Here is a 15,893-nt window from a genome sequence, read left to right as displayed (position 1 = left end):
GTTACATGGTTGGTTATAACGCTACCTTTGGCCATCATGGTACACCTGTCATGTTGATCTAGACCTATCTCAGATTTCATGGTGTGTGTTAGGCAAGCTCAAATTAGGCCTTGGTCTGGGTGGGTTCACTCTGTGACACAGTTCAGCTGCTGTAGTCACGGCAACAGGTCATCTGCATTTCCCTTTGTCAGTTTGAGTACTCTATTTGACTCAGGGCCGTGTGTGTGTTTGTGTTGTAAGGGGTGGGGCGAGGTCGGGCATTGATCAGCTCATCCTGACAGACCTGTCCATCAAGCCTGATCCCTTTATTCCTGCATTGAAGTAGCATAGCCGATCATCTCTCAGATCCCTCCACCAGAACACAAGAAGTGTGTCACTTGTATATCTGACGTCTTGTATTTCAGTTATGATGCTATACTGAACAAAAATATTACCGCAACATGTAAAGTGTTGGTCCCATATTTCATGAGTTAAAATAAAAGATACCAGAGATGTTCTATACACACAAAAAGCGTATTTCTCTAAAATGTTGTGCACAAATTTGTTTACATCTCTGTTGGTGAACATTTCTCCTTTGCCAAGATAATCCATCCAATGGACAGGTGACATATCAAGAAGCTGATTAAACAGCATGGTCATTACACAGGTGCACCTTGTGTTGGGGACAATAAAAGGCCACTCTAAAATGTGCAGTTTTGTTACACAACACAATGCCACAGATGTCTCAAGTTTTGAGGGAGCGTGCAATTGTCATGCTGAATGCAGGAATGTCCACCAGATTGGTTGCCAGATAATTTTATGTTAATTTCTCTAACACAAGCTGCCTCCAATGTCATTTTAGAGAATTTGGCAGTACGTCCAACCGGCCTCACAACCGCAGACCACATGTAACCACGTCAGCTCAGGACCTTCACATCTGGCTTCTTCACCTGTGAGATCGTCTGAGACCAGCCACCCGGACAGCTGATGATATATGATGATATACAGTACAGTTCAGTACATGTTCCCTGAAAGTTTGTAAGGTCATCTGGTGGTTTGTGGAAGTCTGTCTGAATGGTTGTCTTAAGGTCTCCTTAGGGTTTGTGGGAGGTTGTGGGAGGTTTTGTTCTGATTTGCAGCCAGCATGGCCTGCAGGAAGTGGCTGCCTTTGTTCCTTTAAATTGTCCCTTTGTTGTGTTTCTCTCGCCACTGAATAGTGTCTCTGTGCAGCTGACTGATAAAGCCTCTGAAACACCCACTGATGTCCTTCTGACATATTCTCAACCACATCTTATTTAGTCAAATATGTGACATTGTAATTGAGGTCATTCAGAAGCAGGATTGTTTTGTCAACAATTTTACAAAGACACATTCCACAGACATTTTATTTACAAACAATAAGGAAAAGCAATGACAAGATCAATGATTTTCTAAATGAGACATTTTTACAGCAGTGTGGTAATTCTAGTTTACAAGGTCTGTCAACTTCAGGGATGTATATTAATGGATATTAAAACGTTAATGTCATGATTAGAGTGAAACATATCCCATCAAGTCACCCAGTTGTGTTTGAACAGAAGTGTGACTTCCCTGAAGACTTAGTTGTTCCTCTGGGATACAGAAGGCTATTCTACCTGACACAGAAACACAGAAACACTGAGTAGCTAACATCAAACCTTGGGTAGAGGGGCCAGTGAATGTAGAGTGGAATGTGTGTATGTCAGAGTAGACCTCAGAATTTAGTAACCCTTCAACAATCAATCACTTTTTATGAGTATGTTTATAACAGAAAGGTCTTAATTAATAAATAAATAGATTAGAAACCTGTGCACAACTGATTGTTTGAGTAGCAGCTAATAAGTTGATTATTAATTAATGAATGCAATTATTAGAAACTTGTGCAGACCTGATTAGTCGAGGAGGGGCTAATGAGTCCCTGGGACCGGTCAAGTGTCTCTGTGAAATAAGACTAGCATTTTGGTGTGGCACACTGAAATTGACCCTTCACTTTCTCTCCCTCATCTCTTGTCCTCCTCTCCTTCCTCCATGGGAGAATGCCCCCAGTCATTGAGGATTTCAAGTTAAAGGCTAACCGGAGTACTGAAGGCAATGTTTTCAGAAGGCAGGATCCCCAATTATAGTCAAAAGGTAGTATGGCAATCTTCGTAGTCAATATTTGTGTCTACATTTTTTGTATGTATTTTTTAAACACAATCATGGTACGAATACTTGCTTCTATTTCACCAGATGTGTATCCTTGAACATATTATTTTATAATTTAAGGATAATTTACCGCCTGCAGTACCCTAGTCGGCCTTAAACTTGAGATACTCCATGAGAGGTGGCAGCACTGAGCTAACCTGCGACATCACTTCCTAGAGCAGCTCAAACTGCTCATGCAATATTTCCAAAAACTCCACCATGAAGCAAGATATCGACATGCTAAAATGACATTCCTGATCTGCCACTGAGACTTCACAGAGGAAACAATGGAGTGATGTCATCTTTGGCTTTGTCCATTCTTTTTAAAGTCTGCCTTCCTCTCTCCCCTCTTCCTCTTCCCCCGTCTCTTCCTCTCACCCCTCTTCCTCTTCCCCCGTCTCTTCCTCTCTCCTCTCTCCTCTCTCCCCTCTTCCTCTTCCCCCGTCTCTTCCTCTCTCTCCCCTCTTCCTCTTCCCCCGTCTCTTCCTCTCTCTCCCCTCTTCCTCTTCCCCCGTCTCTTCCTCTCTCCCCTCTTCCTCTTCCCCCATCTCTTCCTCTCTCCCCTCTTCCTCTTCCCCGTCTCTTCCTCTCTCCCCTCTTCCTCTTCCCCCGTCTCTTCCTCTCTCTCCCCTCTTCCTCTTCCCCCATCTCTTCCTCTCTCCCCTCTTCCTCTTCCCCCGTCTCTTCCTCTCTCTCCCCTCTTCCTCTTCCCCCATCTCTTCCTCTCTCTCCCCTCTTCCTCTTCCCCCGTCTCTTCCTCTCTCTCCCCTCTTCCTCTTCCCCCGTCTCTTCCTCTCTCTCCCCTCTTCCTCTTCCCCGTCTCTTCCTCTCTCTCCCCTCTTCCTCTTCCCCGTCTCTTCCTCTCTCTCCCCTCTTCCTCTTCCCCCGCCTCTTCCTCTCTCTCCCCTCTTCATCTTCCCCCGACTCTTCCTCTCTCTCCCCTCTTCCTCTGTCTCTTCCTCTCTCCCCTCTTCCTCTGATTAAGTGAAGTGTTTTGTGACCTCTCTCTCTCTCTCTCTCTCTCTCTCTCTCTCTCTCTCTCTCTCTCTCTCTCTCTCTGTCATCTCCTCAGATGTTTGGTTCTTCCAAAACCAATGTGTTTCGAGGCAGGGATGAGATACACTGTTCGCCTGAGCTTGTTCCTCTACTCTGCACTCAGTGATGTCCAGTCCCCATATACAATCATCGACTTGGTTAGTTACCACACACACACACACTGTTAAACACCTAGACACAACTGAGACCTTTGCGTTAACCATGCAGTGATGTCACTTGCATAACATTTTCTGCTACAAGGATCTCAAGTTATGATTTAGCCTTCAACGAAATCTAATTCCATCTCCCTTATCTTTCTGCCGTCTCTACAGATTGTGCTGATGCCTCACTGTAAAAACCTGGAGATCTTTACTGGTTCTGAGAGAGGTGACGTGGCCAAGAGCAGTGCCTGGAACATGTTCCTGTCACGCCCTGACCTTAGAGATCCTTCTAATTCTTTATTTGGTTAGGTCAGGGTGTGGTTATGGTTCCCAATCAGAGGCAGCTGTCTATTGTTGTCTCTGATTGGGGATCGTACTTAGGCAGCCGTTTTCCACCTGTAGTTTGTGGGATCTTGTTTTTGGTACCGTGCTGTTTAGCCCTACTAGACGTTACATATTTGTTGTTTTTTCGGTGTTCATTTAATAAATTAAAATGTATGCCTACCACCTTGCACCTTGGTCCGATCCTTCCATCGACGAGCGTAACACTTACAGCATTACCGCTGTCTGGAGAACAGCCAGAGCGTAGCCAAGACCCCCTCCACAGACATCTGTCTGGAGAACAGCCAGAGCGTGGCCAAGACCCCCTCCACAGACATCTGTCTGGAGAACAGCCAGAGCGTGGCCAAGAACCCCTCCACAGACATCTGTCTGGAGAACAGCCAGAGCGTGGCCAAGACCCCCTCCACAGACATCTGTCTGGAGAACAGCCAGAGCGTGGCCAATACCCCCTCCACAGACATCTGTCTGGAGAACAGCCAGAGCGTGGCCAAGACCCCCTCCACAGACATCTGTCTGGAGAACAGCCAGAGCGTGGCCAAGACCCCCTCCACAGACATCTGTCTGGAGAACAGCCAGAGCGTGGCCAATACCCCCTCCACAGACATCTGTCTGGAGAACAGCCAGAGCGTGGCCAAGACCTCCTCCACAGACATCTGTCTGGAGAACAGCCAGAGCGTGGCCAAGACCCGCTCCACAGACATCTGTCTGGAGAACAGCCAGAGCGTGGCCAAGACCCCCTCCACAGACATCTGTCTGGAGAACAGCCAGAGCGTGGCCAAGACCCCCTCCACAGACATCTGTCTGGAGAACAGCCAGAGCGTGGCCAAGACCCCCTCCACAGACATATCTGTCTGGAGAACAGCCAGAGCGTGGCCAAGACCCCCTCCACAGACATCTGTCTGGAGAACAGCCAGAGCGTGGCCAAGACCCCCTCCACAGACATATCTGTCTGGAGAACAGCCAGAGCGTGGCCAAGACCCCCTCCACAGACATCTGTCTGGAGAACAGCCAGAGCGTGGCCAGAGCGTGGCGTGTATTCTAATTTATGTGTTTCTTAACTAAAGGTTTCAAGAGGGTTTCTTATGGCTCAATGCTGACTGATGGTGTGGATTGTACAGCTCGACTCAGTCCCACATCCCCCATTCCATAATTGAGGCAAACCTGCAACAGCTCTGTGCCATTTTATATTTTCTCGATTCCTTGCATCCTTTTTCCATGCCTCCTTCTAAAACCCAATTGGAGGATCTCAGACCTCCAATGGGTTTTGAGAAGTATGCGAGTAGAGTTGAAGTGAGGATTTGAGCAGAGATGAATTGGGACAAAGCTCATGTCATTGTTTTAGTTGGAATGCTGAATGATACATTTGTTATGTTTTCACGTAAATTTTTGTACTACTTGTGCTCTTTCCACAGATCCCACTGGGCACAGACGTCAATTCAACGTTTATTCCACGTTGGTTCAATGTAATTTCATTGAAATGACATGGAAACAACGTTGATTCAACCAGTGTGCCAAGTGGGATGCCTCTGGCTTGCTGATAACTGATAACTGATGAGACTCCCTATGACTGCCTGACTGTACTCAATAAAACTTCCATTGCCAAAGCGAAATAATTTGAGACAATGTAGTTTGACAGACTGCGGCTAGGATTCCATTTAATTGGTGAAAAATTACCATGTGAATATTCAAAACTGCATTAAGAAAATATGCGCATTTCCCACCAGTGATGTTTGCACCATTTCCCACCAGTGATGTTTGCACCATTTCCCACCAGTGATGTTTGCACCATTTCCCACCAGTGATGTTTGCGGTGCCATACCTTTTTGAATTGTTGTGGACAGAAATCAGTGTGTGATAACATAGTGCACACAATATGTACCTTTCCTGCAGTCAAATAACCAAAGCTCCCACTAGTGGGTAGTGCGTACGGCCCAGTACATCACTGGGGCTAAGCTGCCTGCCATCCAGGACCTCTACACCAGGCGGTGTTAGAGGAAGGCCCTAAAAATGGTCAAAGACCCCAGCCACCCCAGTCATAGACTGTTCTCTCTACTACCGCATGGCAAGCGGTACCGGAGTGCCAAGTCTAGGACAAAATGGCTTCTCAACAGTTTTTACCCCCAAGCCATAAGACTCCTGAACAGGTACTGAAATGGCTACCCTGACTTTTGCATCGTGTGCCCCCCCCAACCCCTCTTCTTACGCTGCTGCTACTCTGTTTATCATATATGCATAGTCACTTTAACTATACTTTCATGTACATACTACCTCAATTGGCCCGACCAACCAGTGCTCCTGCACATTGGCTAACCGGGCTATCTGCATTGTGTCACGCCACCCGCCAACCCCTCTTTTACGCTACTGCTACTCTCTGTTCATCATATATGCATAGTCACTTTAATCATATCTACATGTACATACTACCTCAATCAGCCTGACTAGCCGGTGTCTGTATGTAGCCATGCTACTTTTATAGCCTCGCTACTGTATAGAGCCTGTCTTTTTACTGTTGTTTTATTTCTTTACTTACCTATTGTTCACCTAATACCTTTTTTGCACTATTGGTTAGAGCCTATAAGTAAGCAATTCACTGTAAGGTGTACGTACACCTGTTGTATTCAGCGCACGTGCCAAATAAACTTTGATTTGATTAGTGGCCTCATTGGTGGAACATTATATTTTTCACAATTAATAAACATGATTTATTTTTAAATGCCCCAAATCCATTGTTTCCATATCAAAAGTTTTTGTTATATTTCAGTCTTCTGTGATGTATATAAGTGTAATATTGTATACATTTCAACTCTATATCTGACATGTGTCATGTCCTGACCATAGAGAGCCCTTATTTTCTATGGTAGAGTAGGTCAGGGTGTGACTGGGAATGACAAAATTATCTGGCATTTATAAAATTGTACCGAAAACCGCTGTCCTGATTTATTATACGGTATGACTTTACTCGCATAAAAACTGTAGATGGTAATGTGATTAATGGTAGTTCCCAATCAGACAATTACTACAAAACAAATCTGTTTTCCTCAGTTAAGTGTTTGGTGAATGCATGTTGTTGCCTTGTCCTCAGTCCTCCTTTGAATGCTGTGTGTACCATGATGACATGTTAACCCGGTTTTAGCTGCTTAATCATATACATTCTATTTGACACTGGTTATGTACTGTTATAATGTAGCATGTTCTCCCCTTTGTGTATCCATATAATTCTAAATCCCCATGTGTGTGTGTGTGTGTGTGTGTGTGTGTGTGTGTGTGTGTGTGTATACCCTTGGGCCTAATAAATACCCTAAATATTGGATCCTGCCTTCATCTCAATTCCTGCACTGTTATTTAACTAGCCCACTAGTCCTTCCGTTCTTCAATGTTATCATTGTTATTCCATTATTACGTGAGTACCCACATGTTATTCCCAACAATATATTTCGCTTTGATTAAGTATGTCCTGGACCTAGTGTGTGAGATAAATGAACTTGTTAGATCACAGCTCCATTATCCCCATACTCAACCTGGTCATTGACACATTGGGGTTAACTTGCTCGTCTCAAGCAAACGTATACCAGTCACACAAAAAAATACAATTAGTGTAGAGCTGGGCTCATTTTATGGTGTTAGCTAAAGCTGACTGTCTGCTCTTTGTCTTACAGACAAACGTTGCTATCTTATAAGTAAGTAGATTCCACTCAACATTGTATACTATAGCTTTTTTAATTTACACAGTTTACAAAACATTAAGAACACCTGTTCTTTCCATGACATAGACTGACCAGGTAAATTCAGGTAAAAGCTATGATCCCTTATTAATTGTCAGTTAAATCAACTTCAATCAGTGTAGATGAAAGGGAGGAGGCAGGTTAAAGAAGGATTTTTAAGCCTTGAGACAATTGAGACATGGATCGTATGTGTGCCTTTCAGAGGGTGAATTGCCAAAACCCAAAATTAAGTCCCTTAGAATGGGGATTGGTAGTAGTTGCCAGGCCACCGGTTTGTGTTAAGAACTGCAACGCTGCTGGATTTTTCACGCTCAACAGTTTCCCTTGTGTATCAAGAATGGTCCACCACCCAAAGGACATCCAGTCAACTCGACATAACTGTGGTAAACATTGGAGTCAACATGGGCCAGCATGTTGTGGAACGCTTTCGACACCTTGTAGAGTCCGTGTCCCGATGAATTGAAGCTGTTCTGAGGGCGGAAAGAAATTGAAACCCAAACGAGAAAAAACACAAATTGAAACCCAAAGGTATAAAGACTTGAGAGAGAGCAGCTTGAGAAATTGAGAGCGAAAACTTGACACAGATATGTGACTATTGTTGGTGGACAATTGAATGCTTTCAAATAAAATGTACACATTTGAATCACGTTTCTTTGCTTACGGTTCTTCATTTTTTCTGTTTAAGACATTTTTATTTTTGATATGCAGCAATGATCTTCTGCTCGCTCAAAGTGAAGTTTTATATGCGTGCCACCCGCTGGCCTGTGCACTCGTGGGACCCATCCTTTGCTTGCGCTAGCAAATTCTGTGCTTTCGACTCGAGTGTTTGCTTGCAATGTTTAATCTCGCACAACAGCACCATCTCGCGCACGCTTGACTTTAGAGTCTGATTTGACTCCATATGTGTGTGTGTGAGAAAGTTATAATGCTGTTCTCAATATCTAGTGCATTATGATATTCCATAGTAACTGACCTCAGAGTCTCCAGTTTAAAGTGTATTCTCCAGTCCAGCAGAGACCAGCTTCACTCCTGAATCCTGCAGGTCATTGTTACTCAGGTGGGAGGGGTTTGAGCCCAACACTTCACAGCATCTCTCTGTGAGGTTACACTGATTCAACCTAAATAAGAAATAGGAGTAAATGCATTCTATAGGTCCTGACTCGAGTCAATGAAACCAACCATGGAAGAATATTGTAGTGAATTCGGGGGGTAGCCCCGATCGGGACTCAAACCCAGGTCCAACGACTGTCAAGTTGCCATTTTATTCTTGTTACTAAGTATTGTTTGTACTATTTGTTTGATTGTTTTTTCATTTGGATCCTTGAAAACGAGATTGTGTATCTCAAGGTATTTCCTCCTGCAAAATGTCTAATAAATAAATACTCACAGAGCTGTTCTGGAGGCCACTGGCAGCAGTCTCAGAAGCCCCTCCGCTGATCTGGAGTATTTCTTCAGGTCAAACACATCTAGCTCCTCTTCTGATGTCAGCAACACAAAAACCAGAGCTGACCACTGTGTAGGTGAGAGTTTGTCTTCTGAGAGAATTCCTGAGCTCAGGTAGCTTTGGAACTCCTCCACTAGAGAACAGTCATTCAGCTCATTCAGACAGTGGAACAGATTGATGATTCTCCCTAATTGTCATCTTGATGTATTTGACTGTTTTCTCATTGGTCTGTGAGCTGCTTCCTGTCTGTGTCAATAGGCCGTGTAGGGCAGTCTGATTGGACTCGAGTGAGAGGCCCAGAAGGAACAGGTCCAGGTGTCCATTGTTACTCTGTAAGGCCTTGTCCTAATCATAGGTTGGTGTTTCCCACATTTTAAAAGTTTGACAAGGGAGTTTTGGTTTGAGTGGGTTCTCATTGCTGTTTATGAATGTGAGAAACACGTACACAGCAGCAAGACACTCCTGGATGTTCAGATGAACAAAGCTGAACATTGTCTTCCGACTCATCTACCCTTCCACCTCAAAGTGCTCGGTGCACAAAACTGAGTACACTGATGTTTCTCTGACATCAATGGCACACTCTCTCAGGTCATCCTTGTAGATCACATGTCCCTTCTGCTGCAGGTGGAATGCCAGCACTCAAAGTTGAAGGACTTCCTAAGGAACAAATATTTGTTCTCATCCTGTCTATCTGAGAGATCAGGATGTGTAAGAACGCCTCAATCAGAGTCTTGGGAAACTCTCCACTCTCTGTTTCAACTTAGTTTCTCTAGAACAGTGGCTAAAATCCAACAGAAGACTGTGACATGATGGGGAGGCTCCTTGATGAGTTGAAATGGTTGAAGATGCTGCTGGCCAGGTTCACATCACTGATTTTGTTCCTGAAGTACTCCTCATTGAACCCTCGTACCTCTGTCCACTGGTGGATGTGCTCAGGTCTGATTGGCTGCTGCAGGTCGTGCGGTTGTCCAGATGAGAGCAGAGGAGAGGAGCTCTCCTGTGATGAGGCTTGCGATCAGTTTGTCCAGCCAGGCTGGCTTTTTGTTGTCTTTCAGAGCTTTCTTTTGTTGTTTAAAGTTTTATTAACTTTTCATGTTTTTCAAACAAACAAAACACATTCACAGATGTGGCAGACATATATAATATAATAAAATAGAAAAAACTAAACAAATTTGCAGCAGCACTATCTGTGATCATGTTAGCTATTTCCAGCTTTAACTGAGACAAGCAAATAATGAGTTTTTACTTTTACAGCACCTTACACAACATGTACAGTTGAAGTCGGATGTTTAGATACACCTTAGCCAAATACATTTAAACTCAGTTTTTCAAAATTCCTGACATTTAATCAGAGTAAAAATTCGCTGTCTTAGGCCAGTTAGGATCAACACTTTATTTTAAGAATGTGAAATGTCAGAATAATAGAAGAGAGAATTATTTCTTTCAGCTTTTATTTCTTTCATCACATTCCCAGTGGGTCAGAAGTTTACATACACTCAATTAGTATTTGGTAGCATTGCCTTTAAATTGTTTAACTTGGGGCAAACATTTCAGGTAGCCTTCCACAAGCTTAGCACAATAAGTTGGGTGAATTTTGGCCCATTCCTCCTGACAGAGCTGTAACTGAGTCAGGTTTGTAGGCCTCCTTGCTCGCACACGCCTTTTCTGCTCACAAATTTTCTATGGGATTGAGGTCAGGGCTTTGTGATGGACACTCCAGTACCTTGACTTTGTTGTCCTTAAGCCATTTTGCCACAACTTTAGAAGTATGCTTGGGGTCATTGTCCATTTGGAAGACCCATTTGCGACTGATGTCTTGAGATGTTGCTTCAATATATCCACATAATTTTCCTTACCTCATGATGCCATCTATTTTGTGAAGTGCACCAGTCCCTCCTGCAGCAAAGCACCCCCACAACATGATGCTGCCACCCCCGTGCTTCACGGTTGGGATGGTGTTCTTCAGCTTGCAAGCCTCTCCCTTTCTCCTCCAAACATAATGGTCATTATGGCCAAACAATTCTATTTTTGTTTCATCAGACCAGAGGACATTTCTCCAAAAAGTACAATCTTTGTCCCCATGTGCAGTTCAAAACCGTAGTCTGGCTTTTTTATGGTGGTTTTGGAGCAGTAGATTCTTCCTTGCTGAGCGGCCTTTCAGGTTATGTTGATATAGGACTCGTTTTACTGTGGATATAGATACTTTGGTACCTGTTTCCTCCAGCATCTTCACAAGGTCCTTTGTTGTTCTGGGATTGATTTGCACTTTTCTCACCAAAGTACGTTCATCTCTAGGAGACAAAACGCATCTCTTTCCTGAGCGATATGACGACTGCGTGGTCCCATGGTGTTTATACTTTAGTACTATTGTTTGTACAGATGAACGTGGTACCTTTAGGCATTTGTAAATTGCTCCCAAGGATGAACCAGACTTGTGGAGGTACATTTGTTTTTCTGAGGTCTTGGCTGATTTCTTTTGATTTTCCCATGATGTCAAGCAAAGAGGCATTGAGTTTGAAGGTAGGCTTTGAAATACATCCACAGGTACACTCAAATTATGTCAATTAGCCTATCAGAAGCCTCTAAAGCCATGACATAATTTCCAGAATTTTCCAAGCTGTTTAAAGGCACATTCAATTTAGTGCCTGTAAACTTCTGACCCACTGGAATTGTGATACACTGAATTATAAGTGAAATAATCTGTCTGTAAAAATGACTTGTGTCATGCACAAAGTAGATATCCTAACCTACTTGCCAAAACTATAGTTTGTTAACAAGAAATTTGTGGAGTGGTTGAAAAACGAGTTTTAATGACTACCTAAGTGTATGTAAACTTCCGACTTCAACTGTATATACACTCACTTCCCAAATCTCCCCATTCACTCTGTCCAATTTGAAATATAGCTGAGTAGTGGAGACCAGAGTCTATCAAACCTTGGCTGTCTCTTGTGGAGGTCATAAGTGAGCTTTTCAAGAGGAAGAAAGTCAACAACCTGGTCAATTCATATTTTAAATGTAGGAGAAGAATTAGAAGCACACAGTAGGAGAATACATTTCTTAGCGAAGCATGTGATAGTCATAAACACATTTTCTCTATCTGGATAAAGAACAAAGTCCTGCTGGGCATTAAGAAGATAGAGAAAGAGGTCATACCAAACTGAACATCTAGACTTTTGTGTGCAGCAGACCAAAATCTGGTTATCTCTCTACTCCAGAATATATGCATATAGGTTCCACTTTCAAAAGTACATATTTTACAATCAGGACAAATGTCTGTATTGATTTTATGGAGTCTCACTAGTGTGTAATAACATAACAATTCTAATTAGATTCTTTCATTTTTACATTAGTAGAGGAGCGGTATACCCTGTCGCAAACATCCGCCCATAACTCATAACTCATCAATGATAGTCAGACAAAGGTCCTTTTCCCAGATTATTTTCAAAGGAGTAAAGGAAGAGTCCACATTCTCAGAAAGGAGTCTATAGATATAGGAGATTTTGCTTTTGATGGGTTGTGCTGTAACAAGAAGGGTCTCAACTTCATTCAGCTGACCTCTAAACCTTCGCTTGGAAGTGAATGAGGAATTTACGTGTCTAATTTGAAGATATTACATTTTTTGGGATCTTGGCACATTGAATTCACTGCAGAGCTCTTGAAAGGATGTCAGTGTAGTTGTGTTCTGATGAAACAGGTCTGAAAAGGTCCTGATCCCTAAAGCGTGCCAAAGATGAAAGTTGGCATCACTCAGGGATTTTGGCAAGTCTGGGTTGCATACTATAGGCTGGTGGGAGCATATCTGGGAAGAAATGCCACAGTATTTCCTAGTCCTTCCATGCTAGTAGGGTGTTGTAAATCAAAGGTTTTGGCTATGTTGCTCACTTCACAAAAGTTATTCATGAATCCATATTGAGTCTTGTCTGTTTGTGATCCATGTTATCATATTGCGGATTTGGACAGAGCAGTAGTACAATTGAGGGTAGGGCAAGACCGCCCTTAGATTCAGGTTTCGATAGAGTGGAGAACTTGATCCTAGGTTTTTTTATTGCCCCATATAAATTTGGTGATGCTTTGGTTGGTTGTTTTGAAATAATTAACTGGGAGATGAGAGCATGAGAGCATGAGAGCATCTAAAATACATAATTAGACTAATTCTGACTAAGGATGACGAGAAAAGAGAGACTGGGGAAAAGCAGGAGCTGAGACAAAAACGCTGGTTGGCTTGACAAACAAGATGAACTGGCAACAGACAAACAGAGAACACAGGTATAAATACACAGGGAATAATGGGGAGATGGGCGACACCTGGAGGGGGGTGGAGACAATCACAAAGACAGGTGAAACAGATCAGGGTGTGACAGTATAGGTGGATAATAGTTACAGCTGCGATCACATAAAAGAAAAATAAACTGTGTACATAAAATAACAATCTCTGAACACCTGAACACAAGTTCTCAAACAACAACTCGACATATCCTATTGAACCCCACGCTTAGTCACAATTCTGTGTTCTGAAAAACAGGAACAGTTCGCAACGCACAACATCTTCTGAGAGAGAGAGAAATAAATGCCTCATCCTCTCCGTGACAACATAGCCCCCATCCACATTAAACAAGAGATGGAGAAATTAAGTAAATAAAATCAATAGCCTAGCCTACAAATACATCCCCCAAAGGACATAGGCCTAAATGTTTGTACTAAATAAAACAGAAATGAGAGAGCAAATCCCTAAATGACATCTATAGGATAAGTTGTTTGTTATTATTAAAACGAAATATCAACAGGATAAGGCGGTCATAACCATGGGCAAAAAATTCACACACTGAGCCTCTCGTTATGTCTGTAGATGTGTTGTAATCGACAGGCTGTCAATGGTGAAGATCTGTGTGAAAATGATGAATACAAATTTAAAAAATAGGCTATAGGCATAATATAAATTGACAGTATCTGATCTCTATGTCTGCCAATTAGCCTATATGTTCTACAGTCAAGATAACCGGCTGTAAATGCTGAATTTTCTCACTTGACCTAAAAGTGGAAAAACAAGTAGGCTAAAACATTAGAAGGCCTAGGTTAAGCTATAGGGCCTATCCCTCTCTCAGCTAAAATAACAATTCAAAAATAGACAGTAGCAGGGCGGGTGGGTCATTGGATGGGGGATATATGTTGTCTTACCTCCATTAATAATAACAGTAATCACTTTTAGTCATTGGTCTATTTCTCAGTGGCCAGGATTGTACTTCAAAAAACCTTTTGCCTCTTTGGGAGTTTAGATGTGTCACAGGGCTCCTTGGTGAAGAATCCTGAGCTCGTTTTGGTATTTGAATCCCCTGAAGATGCCTCGGTCATTGAAGTGTTTCTTCACCTCGTCAAACTCTCTGCGTAATCCAGTTGACAGGTCCTGGTGTAAAGTGAGTTTGGATTTTCCCACTGTAATGGTGTTTATTTTCGGCGTCTGTCGGACTCGTTCCTTGTCGGTGAATCTCAGGAAATGTATGGTGATTGGGCGCCATGGTTGTCTGGCTGCTGGTGAGGGCCTCAGTACTAGGTAAGCTCTCTCGAGATCCACTCGGGGAGTTTGTCTTGCAGGTAACGGATCAGTGGTATGTTTCCCTCTTCTTTTACGGTCAGATTTAATAGAACACAGTTAATTCTTCTCCCTCTATTCCAGGTCCCCTGTTTTATCTTCCAGATGCTCTATTTTCTTTTCAGCAGATGCTGTTGTTTCTATGGTAGCAGATGTTATTGTTTTCATGGCGTCTGCCAGATGCTGTTGTTTCCATGGCATGTGCCATTGAGTTTTCCATGGATAGGATTCACCCTTCTGCCTCATCCAGGCGCCACACGTTGATGGTTATCTTGTTGTTGATGCCAAGAAAGGTATTTTCCCGGATTGTCTCCTTGCCACCTATCCCACTGATCTGAGAGTTAATGCCATCTAGTTTGATGTTGGGTTCTGTACGTTGGGATCTAAGCTAAGAAAGGATGTATTCGACAGAGGTGCCAGCTTTTTCTGAAGCTAGCTGTTTCTTGGAGGCTTTTTCCGCGGATATTGCATGAGTCCAGGTAAAAATGTCACGTCATGTCACCTTTTGTAGCCGCTATGTTTTTTTTAACTAAAGCTAATGGAGTTTAACTTGAAGTGGAGGTAAGATTAAGAACTGGAAATTACTTGTGCGGAGCTCTCAGTTTGTGTGGAGCTTTCAGTTCATGCGGCCATCTTGTTCAAGGGTCACATGATTCCAAGAGCCTTTTTTTAAGTACAGAGAGAGTCGACACTCATTCAGCCCATCAAATATGAACAGAACTTTAGAATTGCTCGTCATAGTCTTGATTGGTTTCATTTTAGGGAAGAATTCATGAAGCAGTTCAATCACAGTTGTTTTCCCCTACATAATGATTTATTTTGTGGAAAGACCTTTTCCTTCTGCCCAGTCGTGAATAAACTTCTGAACAGAGACAGTCTTTCACATGGGCTTGAACATTGGCTGGCTTCAATAGCGATCTCTCCTGTGGCTGGTGTTCTGGATTCCAGATCTATGACCTCATGCTCATCTCTGACCCCTCCCCAGGCCCCCTCAGTCACATGGAGAATATTGTATATCTGGTTTAGATAGATGTAGACAGATTCCCCTTTCTTTGAAGTCCCCTCATATACAACCATACTTATTTAGACTTTCAGTTTGCCTTTGTCTGCAAGGGAAATCAAAGTTTATTCTTTATTTTACGGTCATGATTACTATATAGTATGTGTTTGTGTGTGTCTGGATTGGATTAGTCAGAGTGCAATAATAGGGCCTTGCAATAATATCATTATTATGTGTTTTGGTCAGGTTGTTTTTAGCCAACAGACAATAATCTGACTAGATAACAACCAAAATATGACTTCTTTCTCATGATGTCTTGATGTTGTCATGAAAAAATACATCTTAAAAATACATCTTTACCTGGTTAATATGATGTCTTCTGAACCAGAAGTTTACAACCATAATATGGCATCATAATGGC

The sequence above is a fragment of the Oncorhynchus masou genome, chromosome 24, assembly GCF_036934945.1.
Source record: "Oncorhynchus masou masou isolate Uvic2021 chromosome 24, UVic_Omas_1.1, whole genome shotgun sequence".
Lineage (NCBI taxonomy): Eukaryota > Metazoa > Chordata > Actinopteri > Salmoniformes > Salmonidae > Oncorhynchus > Oncorhynchus masou.
This window is presented reverse-complemented; position numbering follows the sequence as displayed.